Source organism: Delphinapterus leucas, chromosome 16, assembly GCF_059928025.1.
Source record: "Delphinapterus leucas isolate spDelLeu-1000000601 "Yukka" chromosome 16, BTC_Dleu_Yukka2, whole genome shotgun sequence".
Classification (NCBI taxonomy): Eukaryota; Metazoa; Chordata; class Mammalia; order Artiodactyla; family Monodontidae; genus Delphinapterus; species Delphinapterus leucas.
Window position 1 is genome coordinate 76,197,002 of NC_143144.1, and position 18,183 is coordinate 76,215,184.

Below are 18,183 nucleotides of genomic sequence, written 5' to 3' on the forward strand. Positions count from 1 at the left end.
CAGCAGGCCCAGCACAGGCCTCGGCCGGAGGTGTTACAGCTGCAGCCCTTCTTGGGGTTGACGTGTTTCTGGTCAAGCTCCCTGTTGCATTTAAGAGGACAAGCAGCTCCTTTCTGCTGGTAAATAAAGTGCGGCCTCACTCTGACATCCCACTCGCCTTGGGCATTTGTGGGCTCTCTGCTCTGTGTCTGAGAACTGCCCTGAAGTGTTCCTGAATGAGATTGTGAGACAGTTTGGGCTTGGGGTATGGGATAGTCTGTACAGTCACACCCTCCAGTTTGCTTTTGTTTCAACAAGTAAAGGGACGCTAACCATTGTTTACTTATTCATTTTTCAATTATTATTATGTGTTATGGGAGACTTCTGGAAACAAACTTAAAAATGGGTGCTGGTATCTAAGACTGGTTAAATAATGAATTTGGTGAAAAAAGGAATAATATGGGGATAAATAAGTATGAAGAAAGGGTAAAATGGGGAGACTGATTGAGCTCCCATTAAACCAAGATTTGTTCTTGGAACTTTCAGTTGTCTTACGGCTTCTTAAAGATACTAATATTTATTGAGAGCCTTGGGTATGTCACTTATCTTCCCATACGACATCTCTTTGAGCCTTCCAGCATCCCTGTGAAGGAGGAGGTGTGTTTCCGTTTTTAAAATTTTAGAGCAGTTTTAGATTTATAGAAAAATTACGAAGACAGGATAGAGAGTTCCTATGTACCCCAGACCCAGTTTCTCCTATTGTTAACATCTTACATTAGCACGGTACGTTTGTCACAATGAATGAATCGATACTGATACATTATTAACTAAAGTCCATACTTTATTCAGATTTCGTTAGTGTTTTTTTGTTTGTTTTGTTTTTGTTTTTTTTTAATCTGATATCCCTTTTCTGTTCCAGGAAAGCATCCGGGAACCCACATTCTGTTTGACTCTCAGGGCTCCACAGGCTCCTCTTGTCTGGTGACGGTTGCTCAGACTTCCCTTGTTTTTGACAACCTTAACAGATTTGAGGAGTACTGGCTATGTATTTGTAGAATGTCCCGTAATTGGGAACATGAATTGTCTAATGTTTTCCTCATGATTAGACTAGGGTTATGGGTTTTGGGGAGGAAGACCACAGAGGTAAAGTGACCTTCTCACCACATCATATCAAGTGTACTCCATGTTTACTGTTGAGGAAACAAAGGCTCAGAGAGGGGCAGTGACTTGCCCAAGCCTCCTGCAGGGGCTGGTGCCCATTTGAACGTGCTGTGTCTGGTCCCCAAGTCCACACTGCTTTTACTCCATAACATCACCCTCTCGCAGGCCTTGAGGGAGGCAACCAAGTCCCAGAAGTGTAGTCCCCTTTCTTGAATAGCCCCCTCTCCCCATGGTATGCCCCTGGCTCATCTGTGTTACTGGAATAGGTGTTCAGAGTTCGGGGGAGAGTCAGGATGATGGAGAGGTGTGTCTGAAGTGGGGTTGAGGTGTCGAAGGCAGCTGGACAGGCCGGACTCCCCTCTGCCCTCAATTAAATGCCCACCCCACCTTCAGTTGTGTTTGAGATTAAAGCGCCTATATTCTTCAAGTTTCCATTTAACTTGCCACACCTGAAATAATGCTTCCTTCAGAGTTATTATCCAAGGCAATGTTGTCCTAGACTCTAGTCACGTGACCACCAACCACGTCCATGATTTTTTTGGTATTCCTATACTACCCATACTATTATTTACTTTAAAAAATTAGCCTCATCCCAAGCCATAACATGACTGTAAAATCATAGATTTTATGTGCCAGCTATGTATTTTTCCTGGTGCACATTGAAATAAATAGTGAACTACTACTAACAAACCTTCATCCTTTGCTCCTACCATCCATTTGGAGACCACTAGTATCGTGAATATCCCACTCCACGAAATGCTAAGTCACCCAATGAGGAGGCTGGGGTGGGGGGCGCAGTGGGCTCCTTTTTTTCTTTATAAATTAAAAAAATTTTAAATCAATGTACATATATTTTGAAAGTCCAGTGGCACAACAAGGCAAACTATAGGAAAAGTAGCAGTCCCTCGGCAGAAGCTCCACCCAGAAATCACTCTGTTTAGCTGTTGCTCCTGCTCATTCTTCCATCTTTCTACACGCTTAGCCTCGCAGGTGCTGTTGCTGCCCCACTGATACCCCCGGCTCTGCCGCTTCAGTGCACAAGGCTGGACTCCTGACTGCCAGCACCTGGGTTTCTTTGCCTGGGTGATTTCTCCTGCCCCGAGCCTGCTGGTCACCCACAGAGCAGGTGGAAAGTTCTAGGGAATTAACGCCCTTGGGAGCAGCCCTCAGCAGTGACTCTTGGGCTTTCATGTGTCAGTACTCGGACTCTGCAGCCTCTTGGGTGGGATACCTCTGCTGTCTGAGTTTACACTGGCTCCCCACATTCCCATGAGGGGTTAAGCTGCAGCGGTCCTGAGTGGGAGTGGCGACACTGCGCCTTTATCACTATCTTCTCATGGCCACCTCAGCCTCCTACCTTGCGTCTCAGTTAATGTGTGCAAGCCTTGATTTCTTCCGAGGCTGGACACTCATTGAGTGCTTTCCCCAGGGTCTGGTGCAGTGCCTCTCATCTAAGAGCCACTCAATAAACGCCTGTTGAATGAAGGGCGGGCTGTGTTAGCAAGGGGGAAGTGATTTCCTGGGTTGGTTGGTACCTGCTGGTTGATGATGCTGCACCAGGGTAGGCAGTCTAAAAGCTTTTCTTTATAATTGTATTTTACTTAAGTTCCTTTGATTGCAAGCCACAGGAACCCACTTTGAATAACTTAAGAGAAGGGAGTATATTGGAAGGCTGCTGTGAGAGCTCACAGAATTGAAGGAAGGGCAGGGGCCCTGTCAGCTCCCCGATGGAATGATGACAACAACTGGGGTAATAGTAGCTGACATTTCTTGAGCACTCCCTACATGCCAGGCCCTGGGCCAAAACCGCGTTTTACTTCATTTTCATAGCAACCCCATGAGGTTGGTCTTATTATTGCCACCTCCGGTTTGCCAATGAGCTACTTGGGGCACAGAGGCTAGAACTCAGGCAGGCTGACTGCAGAGCCTCTGTTCTTAACACACACTGATGGCTCAGCAGCAGGAGCTCTGGATCAAGCTTTCTAAGCTGATCCTTTGAGACTTGGCTACAATGACTCGTAGTTTCTCTCTTCGAAGTTTCAAGTTCTTGGGAAAAACCATTAAATTGGTCCAACTTTGATCAGCTCTGAACAAGTGGCAGAGTCAAGTAGCACAGACATGGCTCTTGGGACCCCACCCTGTGTGTTGGGATCCGAGAAGGGAGGATAGGATCTGGAGAATAGCCCACACCCCTAAACTGGTGTCTTCCATCTCTGTGTTTATACTTCTAACGTACAATGATGGTTTTCAAAGTATGGTCACAAGAACAGCTGCATCAGCATCATCTGGGAACTGGACAGAAATTCAGATTCATCTGCCGCCTCCCAGACCTACTAAATCTGCAACTTTGGGGGTGGGATTTGGATCCACAGGTCTTAGTGCTTGGAATGTATTTGACTTTTTGCATTTTGTGTCCCTGGATATTGAAAATAGAGTCTCCCTTAAGGCATACTCAGAGCCTTTGCGTTAATAGGTGTGTTGTTAGGTTGCATGTTTTTGGCAGGAGGCCGGCTCTGCTGTCTGCTCTGTTCTTTCCCATTCCCTCCTGGAAAGAGGCTGACAGTATTTGCTTAATAAGAACAAAACCTAAACCAGAGCCCAATGGTCTGCTTAAATGCTACTAAGAAAAGTATGTAGGTCAGAAGTTTTTACATTATAAAGGACAGAAACAAAGAACTTAAAATTTGTCAAGCCCCAGAGGAATTTTTTCACTCCTGTATCTGAAAACTCTAGGAATTTGCCTAATTTCAGGTAGAGCTGGATTAAGGTACTCAAATGATGTCACAACGGCTAACCCCCCTTCTCTCTTACTCGCTAATTCTGGTTTCCTTTTGTGTGGTTTTTCTGACAGATTCCTTCCACATGAAGATCCCCAGCAACTCCAGGCTTAAAGGTACCTCCAGCTTATAATCTCAGAGAGAGAAAGATCCTCACTCTGCCGTCATTTGCATTGAACTCCTCTCCAAAGATCTCTGGTCGGCCCTGTTTGGGTTATGTGACTTTTCCTGAGCCCATCGCCGTCTCCAGGAGCTACAGCCGCTGTGAGGAGGATGTGCGGCCTCCCGCCTGACAGCTCTACACTGGAGGCAGGTGAGAGCCAGTGCTGTGCCCCTAAATGTCCAACAGCCTTTTCTGGTGTAGGGGCATGGGAGGCCCTAATTTGTGTCATTTACTGATTTCTGTGGGGTAGTTATTCCCACCTGGCTGATTTCGGGCTACCAACATACTGTCCCCTGATACCAAAAATCAGCCTCTGTACAGCGACACCAAGTTTAATCTTGGAGACAGAGTTTGGGTGAAGTAGAAGAGAATAGCTTTATTGCTTTGCCAGGCAAAGGGGGCCACAGCAGGCTAATCCCCTCAAAACTGTGTGTCCCAACCTGGGGAAGGAGAGGTGGTGGTTTGTGGCAAGTCTTATAGTCAAGGGGCAGGGTGCCTGCAGGGCCTGCATTCCTTCAATCTAGAGATCATCTTGTGTCAGGTGGTCTCATGGTGGGCTTCTGTGGTTCTCTGGAGGTTATTGAATTGTGACCTTCTCTCTGGAATGAAGAATGCTTCATCAAGTAGTTAACGTCTTCCATTTGGTTAGGGTTTTAGTTCAACAGAAGAGCGCAAAGAAAGATACTGTTATGTACATCCCTTGAGGAGGAACCAGGCCCTGCCCCAAGGCTGTACTATTGTTTCTTGACTGCTCCTCCTTTGTCTCCTCATCCCCTCCCGTCCTTGATTAGTAACTACTTGAACCTGCCCTTTGGAGCTCAGGGAAGGTCATGGAGGCTGAATGAAGCCTATTTCCTACAAACAAGAAACGGGGTACACAGAAAGGCTCCTGTGCCCAGGAGCCCCACAGGGTTCGGCTTGATTTCATCCCTAAGGTGGAGTTGGGAAGGAATGCACAGTAGCACATCCTTCTAGAGCATTCTCTCTGTGTTGGTACAGTAGATGTAAGTAACCTCAAGAGCATAGATGATTGTAAAGGATAGTAAAATAATTAGGACGTGATGAGTTTTGAGAAGCCATTGCCTTTGTTTTTCTATAATTTGTTTAATTGTAAATTTATATAACTTGGATTTTAAATAGTGACCGTGGTTAAAATTTAGCTCACAAAATTCCTGAAAATGTAATGGTCCCTCTCTCGCCTGGTATAAGCTAGGTCCAGCACACCACTGGTCAGAACCCAAGAGGGCAGAACAAGAGTGGTGTGCAGTCTCGTTTCCATTTCCCCTCCCACTCCCGGGTGGGGACAGTATAAAATTTACTTCTGAGTGCTACTTTAGGTGGCTCATCAAGGTTGATGGGTATTAATAGTTTAGCAGTCCACGTCCTTGTAAACACCCTGCAGCCTGTGGCCACCTGCTTTTGAACAGTTCATTGTCAGGTAGAGCTCGGATGTGGGAATAGAGCATTAGTAGCCTTTGGGCATAAAGTAGAGTTCAACATAAATGTCTCAGTAAAGAGAGAGAGAGCATTATTTTACTTAAATGAGTTTCACAACATTTGAACTAACCTAACCTCTTGCTGGCGCCCAACTGGTCAGAATGAAAAGTTGCTTGTTGAAAAGCATTTTTACTTATAAAAACTCACGTGTGGAAGGAATATTGAACACGTGCCTGTTAATCCTTTCTTCACTGTTCACAGTACCTTGCTTTGCTTGAGTTCACTGGGAAGGAGCAGTACTTGGCACCCACTGTTTACCCCACCCCCGAAGCTTTCCTCCAGCTTAGGGGGCCTGCAGCTGGCAGCAGGGAGTCTGGTAGGAAGCTGCTGTGCCAGTCTCCAGACAAGAGATGACAGAAGCCTCATCTTGATTGTGGCAGTCGGGGTGGGGAGGGGACCTGATCTTAGGTTGAGCCACAACAGTGACCCCGGGATCTAACTTTTAGCTGAACAGCATAGGACAGTGATTTGTATGCTTCGAAAATGTAAATCACTTGGGTGTGAATGTACTCTGTACTCGAATAAATTTAACACATTTCTTGGGAAAAGCTACTTAACAACAAGAGCTGAAGATACTATTTTATAACAAAAGTCAGATCCACTCCAACTCCCACCATACTGCATAAAAATTTCACTTACATTTTGTACTGTAGGATTTGGAGGCGCAAAAATAATGAAGCATGATTTTGCTGGGGATGTTTTCAGTAGGTAAAGTTAAGAGAACTTGTGGCTTAAAAAAAATCAGTGCACACATAGTAGGTGGTATGTCTCAGTAAATATGCACTTGGAGATGATTTATTGTCTACAAGGTACCTTGTAAAGGTCAACATTTAGACATTAAATCCATTTTAGAGGCTGCAATAAAAGAAAACCCCTAGGGCAGCTTGCTTAAAAAAGAATATTAATGTAACAAAGCTATGTTGCTTTCCTCTTTTTTTTTTTTTTTTTTTTTTTAAGAACAGAGTCAGAGAAAAAGGGCTTCAAATGCTTGGTTATTTATTTATTTATTTATGGCTCTGTTGGGTCTTCATCTCTGTGCGAGGGCTTTCTCTAGTTGTGGCGAGCGGGGGCCACTCTTCATCGCGGTCCGTGGGCCTCTCACTATCGCGGCCTCTCTTGTTGCGGAGCACAGGCTCCAGATGCCCAGGCTCAGTAGTTATGGCTCATGGGCCTAGATGCTCCGCGGCATGGGGGATCTTCCCAGACCAGGGCTCGAACCCGTGTCCCCTGCATTAGCAGGCAGATTCTCAACCACTGCGCCACCAGGGAAGCCCTGCTTTCCTCTTGACTTGGTTGAAACCAGCAGATCATTTCTTCTGTGGAGACTGGGTCACCTTTTCATCTAGAGAACAGAGTGGTCAGATAGGGACCAACCTAAGGTATAAATTCAAAGAAGACACCCAGTGTTTCTGCCAGAAGCAACACAGCTCCGGCTAAGTAATGTTCTCATGATGGCTATTAAATACAAGTTGAAGGATGAAAGGATAATCCTTTAGTGCCTTTGAGAAACAGTTGAAAGTCTTTCTGATGTCAGTCAAAAGCACTACAATGTACATCCCTGTATACCACCAGCAAAAACCCTTCAGATGCACCCTAGAACTATCTTTATAAAGTGAATATGGAAACACGGAAATTTACCAGCAACATCTAACCGATCAATGACTGAATTTTTAAAAAGTGGCTGGTACATCTTTCCTTAGATCTTATTTGTTTCCATCAAGTTAATGAATTTGAATCAATTTTCTATTTTCAGATTTGGCTTTGGGGTCCCAGTAAATTCTGCTTCTAAAGCAACATGGTCAGATATTAGTGCTAGTTTATGTTTATGATAACAACTCTCACTGGTTGTCGCTGGCTGGGTACCAGGCAATGTGTTAGAAATTTATGTGTGTTCTCTGTGACGTACAGACCATATTTCATATATGAGGTCACTGAGTCTCACAGAAGCTAGGTAACCCCCAAAGTCAAGAAACAATGCCTTTGGGCTTTGAACCCACATGCCTCACCCTGGAATTTGTCATCTTAATTACTGCCTTAATGTTGATTGCCCTGTTGAGTGATAATGCTACCCAACACATGTGGTGTACTTTGTAGTTTGCAAAGTGCTTTACCAAACACTGTCTAATTTGAGCATAATTCCATGAATGTGTTGATGCAGAATTATTCTTTTTTTTTTTCTTTTATAGATAACCAACAAAGAACAACTGTATAGCACAGGGAACAATACTCAGTATCTTGTAATAACCTATAAAGGAAAAGGATCTGAAAAAGAATATATATATATATATATATATATATATATATATATATATATATATAAAACTGAATCACTATGCTGTACACCTGGAACTAACACAACACTTGAATAAAATTTTTTTAAATGTTTGAAAGATATTTTTAACACTTTTACCCATTTAAAGAACTGTGATGTTTTTATTTGTAAAGTGCCATTATTCTGTTTTTGATGTGATAAAAATGACATAAAGAGCACAGAAGCCTCAGAACCAAGGGGAGTATTCTAAGCTGGCCATACAGATGATGAGAAATGTGCCTTTATTATTTTTTTTTGAATTTTATTTCTTTTTTTATACAGCAGGTTCTCCTTAGTTATCTATTTTATACATATTAGTGTTGGTAATGTAGAATTATTCTTAATCTCTGCAGTACTCATTTAAATTATTGACCTCCTTTATCCACAGAGAGAAAGTGAAATGATTGAGTTCCAGAGCGAAGGGTGTGTGCACAGTCACCCTGGGATGACAGTGGTTTCAGTGGGGGGCTCTCTCTTTGACTGTGTCTCTCCCCATCTCTCTGTTAAGATGGTCGCCATGTTTGGTGTCACACCCAGATGTTAGTCTCCATTATTTGCTGGCTGATTGCTCTGTTGTTTTCGACAGTGTTTTGGGGCATCAATTGCTCCATCTCTGATACAACTTAATTAGGGCAGGGGTAGTTTTTGAGGCCAGTCTTTGAGGTTTGTTTTGACCTCAGTAGGGCTCTTCTTAGCTATCTCTTTTCTTGGTTCTCTCTGGTGAACTAGCCGGCCTGTGGCTTAGCTTCCTGCAATTAAATAACAGAGGCTACCAGCCTCCTCTTATTTTCTGATGATCAAAATCTCCATTGTTTCCAAGAGCACTCTTAGGCCTGAACTTTCCCACACTCTGTTTCAAATAAAGTCATTTCCTTTGGGGACTGCTTCCTCCCCCAGAAAGCTCTGAGCACTACTCCATGCACTGGGTGGGCAGTAGCCTCTGGTCTTCTCAGCTTGCCTCCCTCAGTGTGGAGTCTCTGCCCTCTGAGTGAGGAGGGGGCAGGTGCAGTTGGGGCCCCAGTATTCTTGGCTTGGTAAGCTTGGGTTAGAGCATCCATCCTATGAATGGGAGATGTGCAGAGGAAAGGAGCCCCGATCTCTTGACTGAACTCACCAGGAATTTAGCCTCTTCAGCTGGAGTTGGAGGCACTAGAAACGCTGGCAGCCTGCTCCTCCCAGTGCCCTGTACCCCTTGTTTAGGAGCTGAGGGGAGAGGACACCCTCTTCTTGCCCAGAGTGGATGGCTGGAGGTGGGGGCTGAACTGAGGTGGGGAGGGAGGGGATCGTGGCTCAGGTGCCACAGTCTTAGCAAGTTGTAGTAGATTTTCTTGAATAAGTGTTTCTTCACTTGCTATGTACCCTTAGGACAATTTTCAGAGACTTTAAATGGTCGTTTGTTTTGAAATAGTTTTCATCAGTTATGCTTGTTTCATTGGGGAGTGGGGCTGCAGAGCTCCTCACATTGCTATCCCAGGAGTGGACTCCCCAGTACTCCTCTTGCATGTCCATTTCACAGATGAGAAATCTGAGGCACACAGCGGTTTAGCAACTTGCCTAAGGTTACACAGTAAATAGCAAAGCTGGGCTACAAAACCGTGTAGTCTGACTCCTGAGTTTGCACTGGGCTGAAAGGAAGAAAGTTTCTGCAGGAGATGGCACATCCATATCTTCAGGTGGAGGGAGAGGATCAAGAGTAATTCTTGGGAACTGTAATAGGAACTTCGATGCCCGTCCAGACACATCTGTGTGCTGAGACCTGTGCCACTTAATGCTGACTTTCTTTGATCAGCCCCAGGGCATCCTCAGGGGAGCCTGTGCATGTGGAAATGGATTCTGCCTAAGCTAGTGTTCCTGTCCCCCTGTGGATGACAAGCACCTCACAGAAATCTCAGGTGCTTCTCTTTAATTGACATCTTTGTCTCTGCAGTCAGGGATTCGAGCTGAACAGAAGGTGGTTTGGTGCAGATCTTTCACGCAGGCCCTAATTGACAGTCTCCTCCTGAGATGCCTCCTGCTCCAGCCACCTCCCAGGGCCTGGCCTGGGCTTGTCTCTCGTCATCAAAAATGTCGCAGCCTGTCCCTTCCTCCCTCCCTCCTGGCTCACAGCCTCCTAAGCAGGGAGCTTGCAGACATGGGGCTGTAATGTTATGTGAGAGTGTGGAGCACATTGTAGGCCATTGGATAGCACCCTCCTGGAGACCCCAAACCTTTCCCTAGTGAGAGGAGGCCAGTGATGAGAATTTCAAACCATAGTGACTGCTGGAAAAATCTTTTGGGGTGGGTAGAACTCTGTGGCATCTGCCTGCCTCCAGAAACACGTGTTACCTGTTTTATAGAGAGCTGCTTAGGTGCCCAGTAGCCGTCTCAGCAACATGTGTCCACGGCTGAACCCTTGACCTTCAACCCCAACCTGTTCTTCCTGCTGTCTTTCCTTCTTACTCTTAACACCCCTCTCTTTGCCACTTGCATCCAGTCCATCAACAAGTCTGCTCTAAAACATGTTTCAGATCTCCTTCCCTCCAGCTCCACTGCCGCCATTATCACAGGCCAGCACTGTCTGGCATCTAGACTACCCAGTAGCCACCGAACTGGTCGCCCCACTTATTTTCTTGCCCCTCCCCCATCCATTCTCTACCCAGCTGCTAATCATTAAAAAAACGTGAATCAGACCACATTCCCCCTGCTTACAAGCCTTTCATGGCTTTCCAAAGCACATAGAACACAATCTCAAACTTCTTACCATGGCTTGAAAGGCCTGTGGCATCTAGGCCCTGGCTACCCCTCCAGCCTGGGCCGACCCAGTTCTTCCTTGCTCTCCCACTTGCTCTCCTCTGCCCACACTGACCTTATTTTAGTTTCTATGCCAAGACCTTTGCGTGTATTGTTCCCTCTGCCTGTGTGGTAGGCAATGGGGCCTCCAGAGATATTTAAACCCTAATCCATATAACCTGTGATACATTTTGTTGCACCGTCAAAGGGACTTTGCAGGTGACATTAATGCTACAGACCATAAAATGGGGAGAGTAGTCTCTCTCGTCCAGTTTCATCGTGTGAACCCTTTACAGCAGAAAATGTTCTCCAGCTGGGGGCAAGAGGGATGCAGTAGAAAAGTCAGAGACTGAGTCGACATGTGAGAAGGACTCAATGCACTGTTTAAGGACAGAAAGGGCAACAGGATGGGGAATCCTGGCAGCCTAAGGAGTTGAGAGAGGCTCCTGGCCAATGACCAGCAGGGAGACAGGAGCTCAGCCCTCCAACCTCAAGCAAGTTCTGCCGAAGACCTGAGTGAGCTTAGCAGCTGATTCTACTCTCACAGGCTTCAGATAACAGCCTGGCTGGCTGACACCTGGACCTGGGCCTTGTAAGACCTGGAGCAGAAAAACCAGCAGATGCCCTGGATTCTGACCTACAGAACTGCCAGATGATAAATTTGTGTTGTTTTGAGCTGCTCAGTTTGTGATAATTTGAACGGCAGCAATAGAAAATGAATAGAGTCTCTTAAACTGTCCTCGTTTCTTTTTATTCTAGAAGACATACAGATGGTCAAAAGGCACATGAAAAGATGCTCAACATCTCTAATTATTAGAGAAATGCAAACCAAAAGTATAGCGAGGTATCACCTCACACCGGTCAGAATGGCCATCATCAACAAGTCTACAAATAATAAATGCTGGAGAGGGTGTGGAGAAAAAGGGAACCCTCCTGCACTGTTGGTGGGAATGTAAATTGATACAGCCACTATGGAGAACGGTATGGAGGTTCCTTAAAAAACTAAAAAATAGAACTATACCGTATGATCCTGCAATCTCACTCCTGGGCATATATCTGGAGAAACTGATAATTTGAAAAGATACATGCACCCCGATGTTCAGTGCAGCACTATGTACAATAGCCAAGCCATGGAAGCAACCTAAAAGTCCATCGACAGAGGAATGGATAAAGAAGATGTGGTATATTTATACAATGGAATATTACTCAGCCATAAAAAAAGAATGAAATAATGCCATTTGCAGCAACATGGATGGACCTAGAGATTATCTTACTAAGTGAAGGAAGCCAGACAAAGACAAATATCATATGATACTGCTTATAGGTGGAACCTGAAAAAATGATACAAATGAACTTATATACAAAACAGAAATAAACCCATAGACATAGAAAACACACTTATGGTTACCAAAGGGACCGTAAGTCCTTTTATGAGTTTGGGATTAACATGAGTTAATGAGTTTGGGATTAACATATACACACTACGATATATAAAATAGATAACCAAAAAGGACCTACTATATAGCACAGGGAACTATACCCAATGTTTTGTAATAACCTATAAGGGAAAAAAGAATCTGAAAAAAAAAAGATATATATGTATGTATAACCGAATCACTTTGCTGCACACCTGAAACTAACACAGCATTGTAGATCAGCTATACCTCAATTAAAAAATTATAATAAAATCTCTTTCATATAACTTAAAAAAATAAAACTAATAGTGCCCAGAATGTTCTCTCCTCCCCCTCCGCTGGGTGACCACTTCTCATGCTTCAGGCTCAACCATTTTCTGATTAGACCAGCGAACATAGGCCCACCTGTTTCATGCCATCCTATTCTTTTTCTTCCGAACGTTTTAATCACACCTGACCATATCCTTGTTGAGAGGCAGTTTGGTGCAGAAGAGGAGTGCAATGCAGTACTCACGTGTGCAGGCTCTAGACCTACAGGGTTCAAACCCTAGCTCATCCTGTTTGCTACTTGTGTGATCGTGGCTGCATTATCCACATTTCTATGCCTTAGTTTTCTCATTTGTAAAATGGGCATAATAACACTAGCTCAGAGGGTTGTGAGGATTAAATGAGTAAATATCGTAAAGCATGTCAAACAGTACTTGGCACATAGCAGGCTCCAATTATTACAGTTTTAACTATGTATTTGTTGAATGGTCTTCTAGACCTGGGGATGGCAGACTACTGCCTGCCTGCAGGTCAAATCCAGCCACCACTTGCTTTTGCAAAGTTTTATTGGAACACAGCCATGACTGTTCGTTTACATATTATCTTTGTTTACATACAGCACTATCGGGCTACTAAGGTGTGACCGTGCAGCCTAGAAAGCCTAAATTATTTATCGTCTGTACCTCTAAAGAAAAGGTTCACTCTAGAGTAAGCCCAGAGAGTTAGGACCACATCTGTTTCGTTCATCTATAGGCTTAGTTCTCAGCACATGATGTGGCACATAGTAGGTGCACAGTGCAGCAGGTTGAGAGGATGAATTGTGTGGTAAGCCAGGATTCCCTAAAAGGAGGTGGGATCCATCCGTGATGCAGAACCGTGCACACACTCAGTGACTCCTCTCGGTCACTGCTCTATCCCATCTCTTTCCCAGCCTCATTAATGCTCTCCTGTCAGGGGATCTTAGGGTTTTTTTGCGGTATGCGGGCCTCTCACTGTTGTGGCCTCTCCCGTTGCGGAGCACAGGCTCCGGACGCGCAGGCTCAGCGGCCATGGCTCACGGGCCTAGCAGCTCCGCGGCATGTGGGATATTCCCGGACTAGGGCACAAACCCGTGTCCCCTGCATCGGCAGGCAGACTCTCAACCACTGCGCCACCAGGGAAACCCGGGGATCTTAGGTTTTAACATCAGATGCCATTTTTACTTTCTCATTAAAACTGCTTTGTGGCTGTAGCTCATAAGCTCAGTGTCCTTCAGCAGTTCATCTCCAGGGTCTGTGCCTGAGCTGGACTGTCTGGGATGTTTCAGATTTTAAACTGGCCAAGTCATATATCGGTAGGAGCCGTGGAACATACAGTATTTAATTGCAACTCTGATATGAGCTTTAAATTGCCCCTTAAAGAGCTTGAATTGCTCCTTTAGAGGCCCAAATACAGCACCAGCCTTTGACCTGTGCTTCTGTTAGTTTCATCAATTACATCAACACCTTTCTTGCAGCTGTGCTTTCAGGGCTGGTCTGCTTTGCCATCCATCATGATATTTTCACGTTTCTATTCTCATACTCTTTAATTATTCCATGGGGGCTTCTAGAGTTTTTAATGATCAAATATATTATACTTGCAGGGAAATCAGGTTACCTTTTCATGAGGTGAAGAGACATATGATTACTAATTGAATCATGTGCCACCAGGACCAGCTGTGTCAGCAGCAACCCAGTTGGTATGGGGGTGGGGCAGAGACTGGGAAGGTCTTGTCTCAAGTATTCTCCCACTGATTCCGGAAAGCCTACCATTGCTGAATAATTCCCCTGTGTTATGCCCTGTCTGCTTCAGGGCCGTTTTTTTTTATCTTATGCAAATATTTCTTTGAGTGATAATAAAGTTTCAAAATTCTGTGCTTCCTTCTTGAGTGATTTGGGCAGGTGAGGGCAGAGCTGTGAGTGTTGGGGTTCCTTAAGTATGGAGACTACTGTTTGGGAGATCAGGGAGGGAGAAAAAAGGGTGGGAGATGGTTCTACAGCTTTTTTTCCCCCTACTTTTCTACCAGGGTCAGCCTGGTTGTGTAACCATAGTGGGCTGGTGGTGTTTTTAGGAGTTGAGGACCCAGATAGATATGTGTTTGTGCCAGTCACTCAGGAAGTTCAAGCAGCCACTTCAGCCTTGAGATGGCTTTTGTGTCTCTCAGTCTCCTCTCACCTAGCATACCAGGTGAGCTGAAGGTTGGCCGAAGAATTTCCACCTGTTATTTCCCAGGTCACGGAGCAAGAGACCTCATCTCCCTCTAGGAAGGCAGACAGAACTTTGACCTTCTCTGTTGGTTTATCCTTTGCTTCTCAACTTTGGCAAGCATGCTAGATCTCCCTGAGTCGATGGGGGTGGGTGAGGTGACAGTATTACAGTCTCAACTTGGAAACCTTCATTAACCAAACTCAGAGCGCTTAAAGTGTTTGCAGACACCACCGAGTTACTTCATGTAAGTGAGTCCACCCAAACCTTCAGTGCATCAGTTTATCTTTACGAGCATTAAAGTAGCATTTACTTCATACTGGGATTGTGTAAATTAAGTTAATAGTAAGGGCTTAGAACAGTCTTTGGCTCATAGTAAATCTTTAACAAATGTTAACAATACTAACAGTATTACTATATCTATTATATAATTTGATATCATGCTTTTCATTTTGTTATGGACATTTCTCCAAGTACTCACATTTTGGTAGTTATAATATTTGTTTCAGTTGACTGTTTTTAGTCAAATTTCTCATTATTCTATGTAAAATTTAGAAAAGTTAGAAAATTTATTATTTTAACATAAATCATTAAAGAGATTTAAAAATATTTCAGCGTGATAGATTTTTAGCAGTAAAATTACTGGGTGAAAGAGTATAATGCTTTTGCCAACTTGTCCTTCCAGACATGAGAATATCTATCTGACTGTCCTTGTTAACACACACCCACAAAAATACAAAAAACCAAAAATGTTGTAAAATTGGGTGACAAAATGCTTTTCTTGTATTCTTAATGTGCATTTAATTTATTGTGGCTGTATGACATCATTCCAGAGTTTATGAGTTTTATTTCTTTCTGGGACTTAGATATTTATGTTTGCTCATTTTTCTATTGTTTGTCTTTTTCTTGACTTAGAGAAATGCTATATATGTAATAAATTTTATGTATCCATGTTTTATACATTTTAATTATTTGCAGTTATTTTCTCTTCATCTTTATCTAATATTTCAATGTTGCTCACAGAATCTTTTATCAAGTTTTAAGTTTCTATGTGAGCAAATAAGCCAGTCTTTTCCTTTATAGTTTCTGGGGCTTGTATGTTTCTTTACTCTGCCAAGGTCATAAAAGCAGTGGTCTAGAGTTTCTGCTACTATTTTTATAACCCATTTGAATTTTGTGCTTGACTAATGTGGGGTAGGTATATTTTAATTTTTTCACAAATGGACATTTGATTTCTGCAATAACAGTTACTGAATTGTCTGTTTCATCTCCATTGATCTGAAGAGCCACCTATATCTGATACGAAATTCCTGTTAGTACATGGATCTGCTCCTGATCTCTCTGTTTAGTTTTATTATATATTTGTTTATTGCTGTCCTAGAGTTACACAGTTGTATTTGCTGTAACTTTCTTAGCACATTTGATAAGGAAAGTGCCTTCGTTGTTTTTAAAAACTATTTTCTTGGAAATTCTTGGGTGTCTTGACATGAATTTTAGTATTACCTTGACATAATTAATAAATTTTTGGCATTTTGATTGGAATTACTTTGAATTTATTGATAATTTTTTAAACTAAAATCTTAACAGTATTAAATCTTTTCATTCAGGATCATTGTAATTCTTTTCTCTAATAAAAAAATTTCTAGCTTAATCATTTTTGTCTTACATGTTTCCTGATAAATTTATTCCTAGATATTTGACAGTTTGGTTTGCTTCTGGGAATGGAATCTTTCCCTGTGAAATTTCTAATTACCTTTCTAGTGACTTTGTTGGCCTTGGATATGGCCAGTTTCTGAAATTCCTTTGGTTCTGATGATTGTAATTAATTCTAATATTAGTTGATCTCACTGGATTTTGTAAGTTGATGAACACGTGGTCGTAATTATGACATCCCTTTTTCCAATACTAATAGTTCTTTTCTCCCTTGATTCTTCTTGCGTGGGCAAGGACTTCCAGTACAGTATTGAATAGTAGGGCCAACAGTGGGCGTCTTTCTCTGACTCCTGGTTTAATTAGATTTTCTCTAACATCTTTATCATTAAGTATGATGTTAGTAGAAGGTTTCTGGTTGAAATTTTTATAAAGTTAAAAAACCTTGTTATGTCAAGTTAATTAAAAGTTTTAATGGGAATATGTGTTTAAATTTATTAATTTGTCATTTATTGAGATGATTTATTTTTGTAGCTTGTTAACGTGGTAAATTACATCAGCAGACAATGTTGAACCTAGAATAAGCCTTTCTTAACCATTTAAAAATGTTGTTCCAGGACACTCTTGGATTTGATTTGCCAGAATTTAGGATTGTTGCATTTGTACTCAGTTTTGAGATAGTTCTCTAGGATGTTGTATTAGTTTTTTAGGGCTTCTGTAACAAATTACTCTTTCAAATAAGGTCACATTCACAGGTTCAGGGGATTAGGAATGGACATATCTTTTTGGGAGCTACCATTCAACCCACTACAAATGTGTTATTAGTTCAGACTTCTGAGCACATGGTGGGATTGCACTTCTTAGATCCCTTGGAACTGGGTCCAGCCATGTTAGTAGTTTGGACCAATGAGTTGGAAATGGAACTAATGTCACCATTCCGGGCCAAAGTATTTTATTGTTACAGCAAGATGTCCAGGGCTATTTTTTCTCCCTTTAACTTAGTGACCAGAACAATCAAGGGCAGCCTGTGCACAAGGCCAGCCTGCAGCTGTGATGAGCATAGCATACTGCTAATCAGCAGTGGACAGGGAGCATGAGGGAGAAGATAAATGATACTTGTTTAAATGAAGCATTGGCAAGTTTCATCTGTAAGGACTAGATAGTAAATATTTTAGACTTTGCTGGCCAAAAGGTGAAATCAAGGATATTATGTAAGTACTCAGAAAACAAAAGAGAACAAATTTCCACATATTTTTGTTGATGAAATCCAAAACATAATTATTAATAGTAATAATAGAGTATAAGTTTTTGTTATACAAGTGTCCTAATGAGAAGAATGGAATTCTTTTTAGGGAGGTAATATTTCACCTAATTGGAGCTCAAAAGTAATGTTTCCTGTGATCAGTTACAAATGTTTATTTGTTAATGCTTATCTGCAGTAAGGCTTTGTGTATTTCACTTTTAAAAATGTCTTTTCACACAGATAGGGACTGCCAAATACTGGTAGCTATCCATGAGCACAGGCTTTGAATTGAGCATATTCATTGCTTTGAAGGCAGATAAATTAGGAAGCTCCCCTCTCCTAGGAGCTCACAGTCTAGAAGGGAGACAGACATGTAATATCTGCAATAGTAGAGGTACAGAATGCGATCCTCATCTTTCAAGGCAGTACGTTCCTCTAAGACATTTTTCTTGTTCTTAGGCCCCAACTCTGATGTGTGCACCTAGCTCTTCATTTATATCTTTATTATTGTCTAAGTAGATTGCTTTTTAATGTTTATGTGGCATAACCCAGAACATGGTGTTTAAGAGCACAGACTGTGTTTCACTCTTGTCTCTGACAGCAATTTGCTGTGTGACCTCAGGCATGTTACTCTACCTCTCTGTGCTTCAGTTTCCATATATGTACAGCCCGTATGGCTGTAATGAGAGGTGAATTAATTTTTGTATATGTTTCACATAGGTACTGTT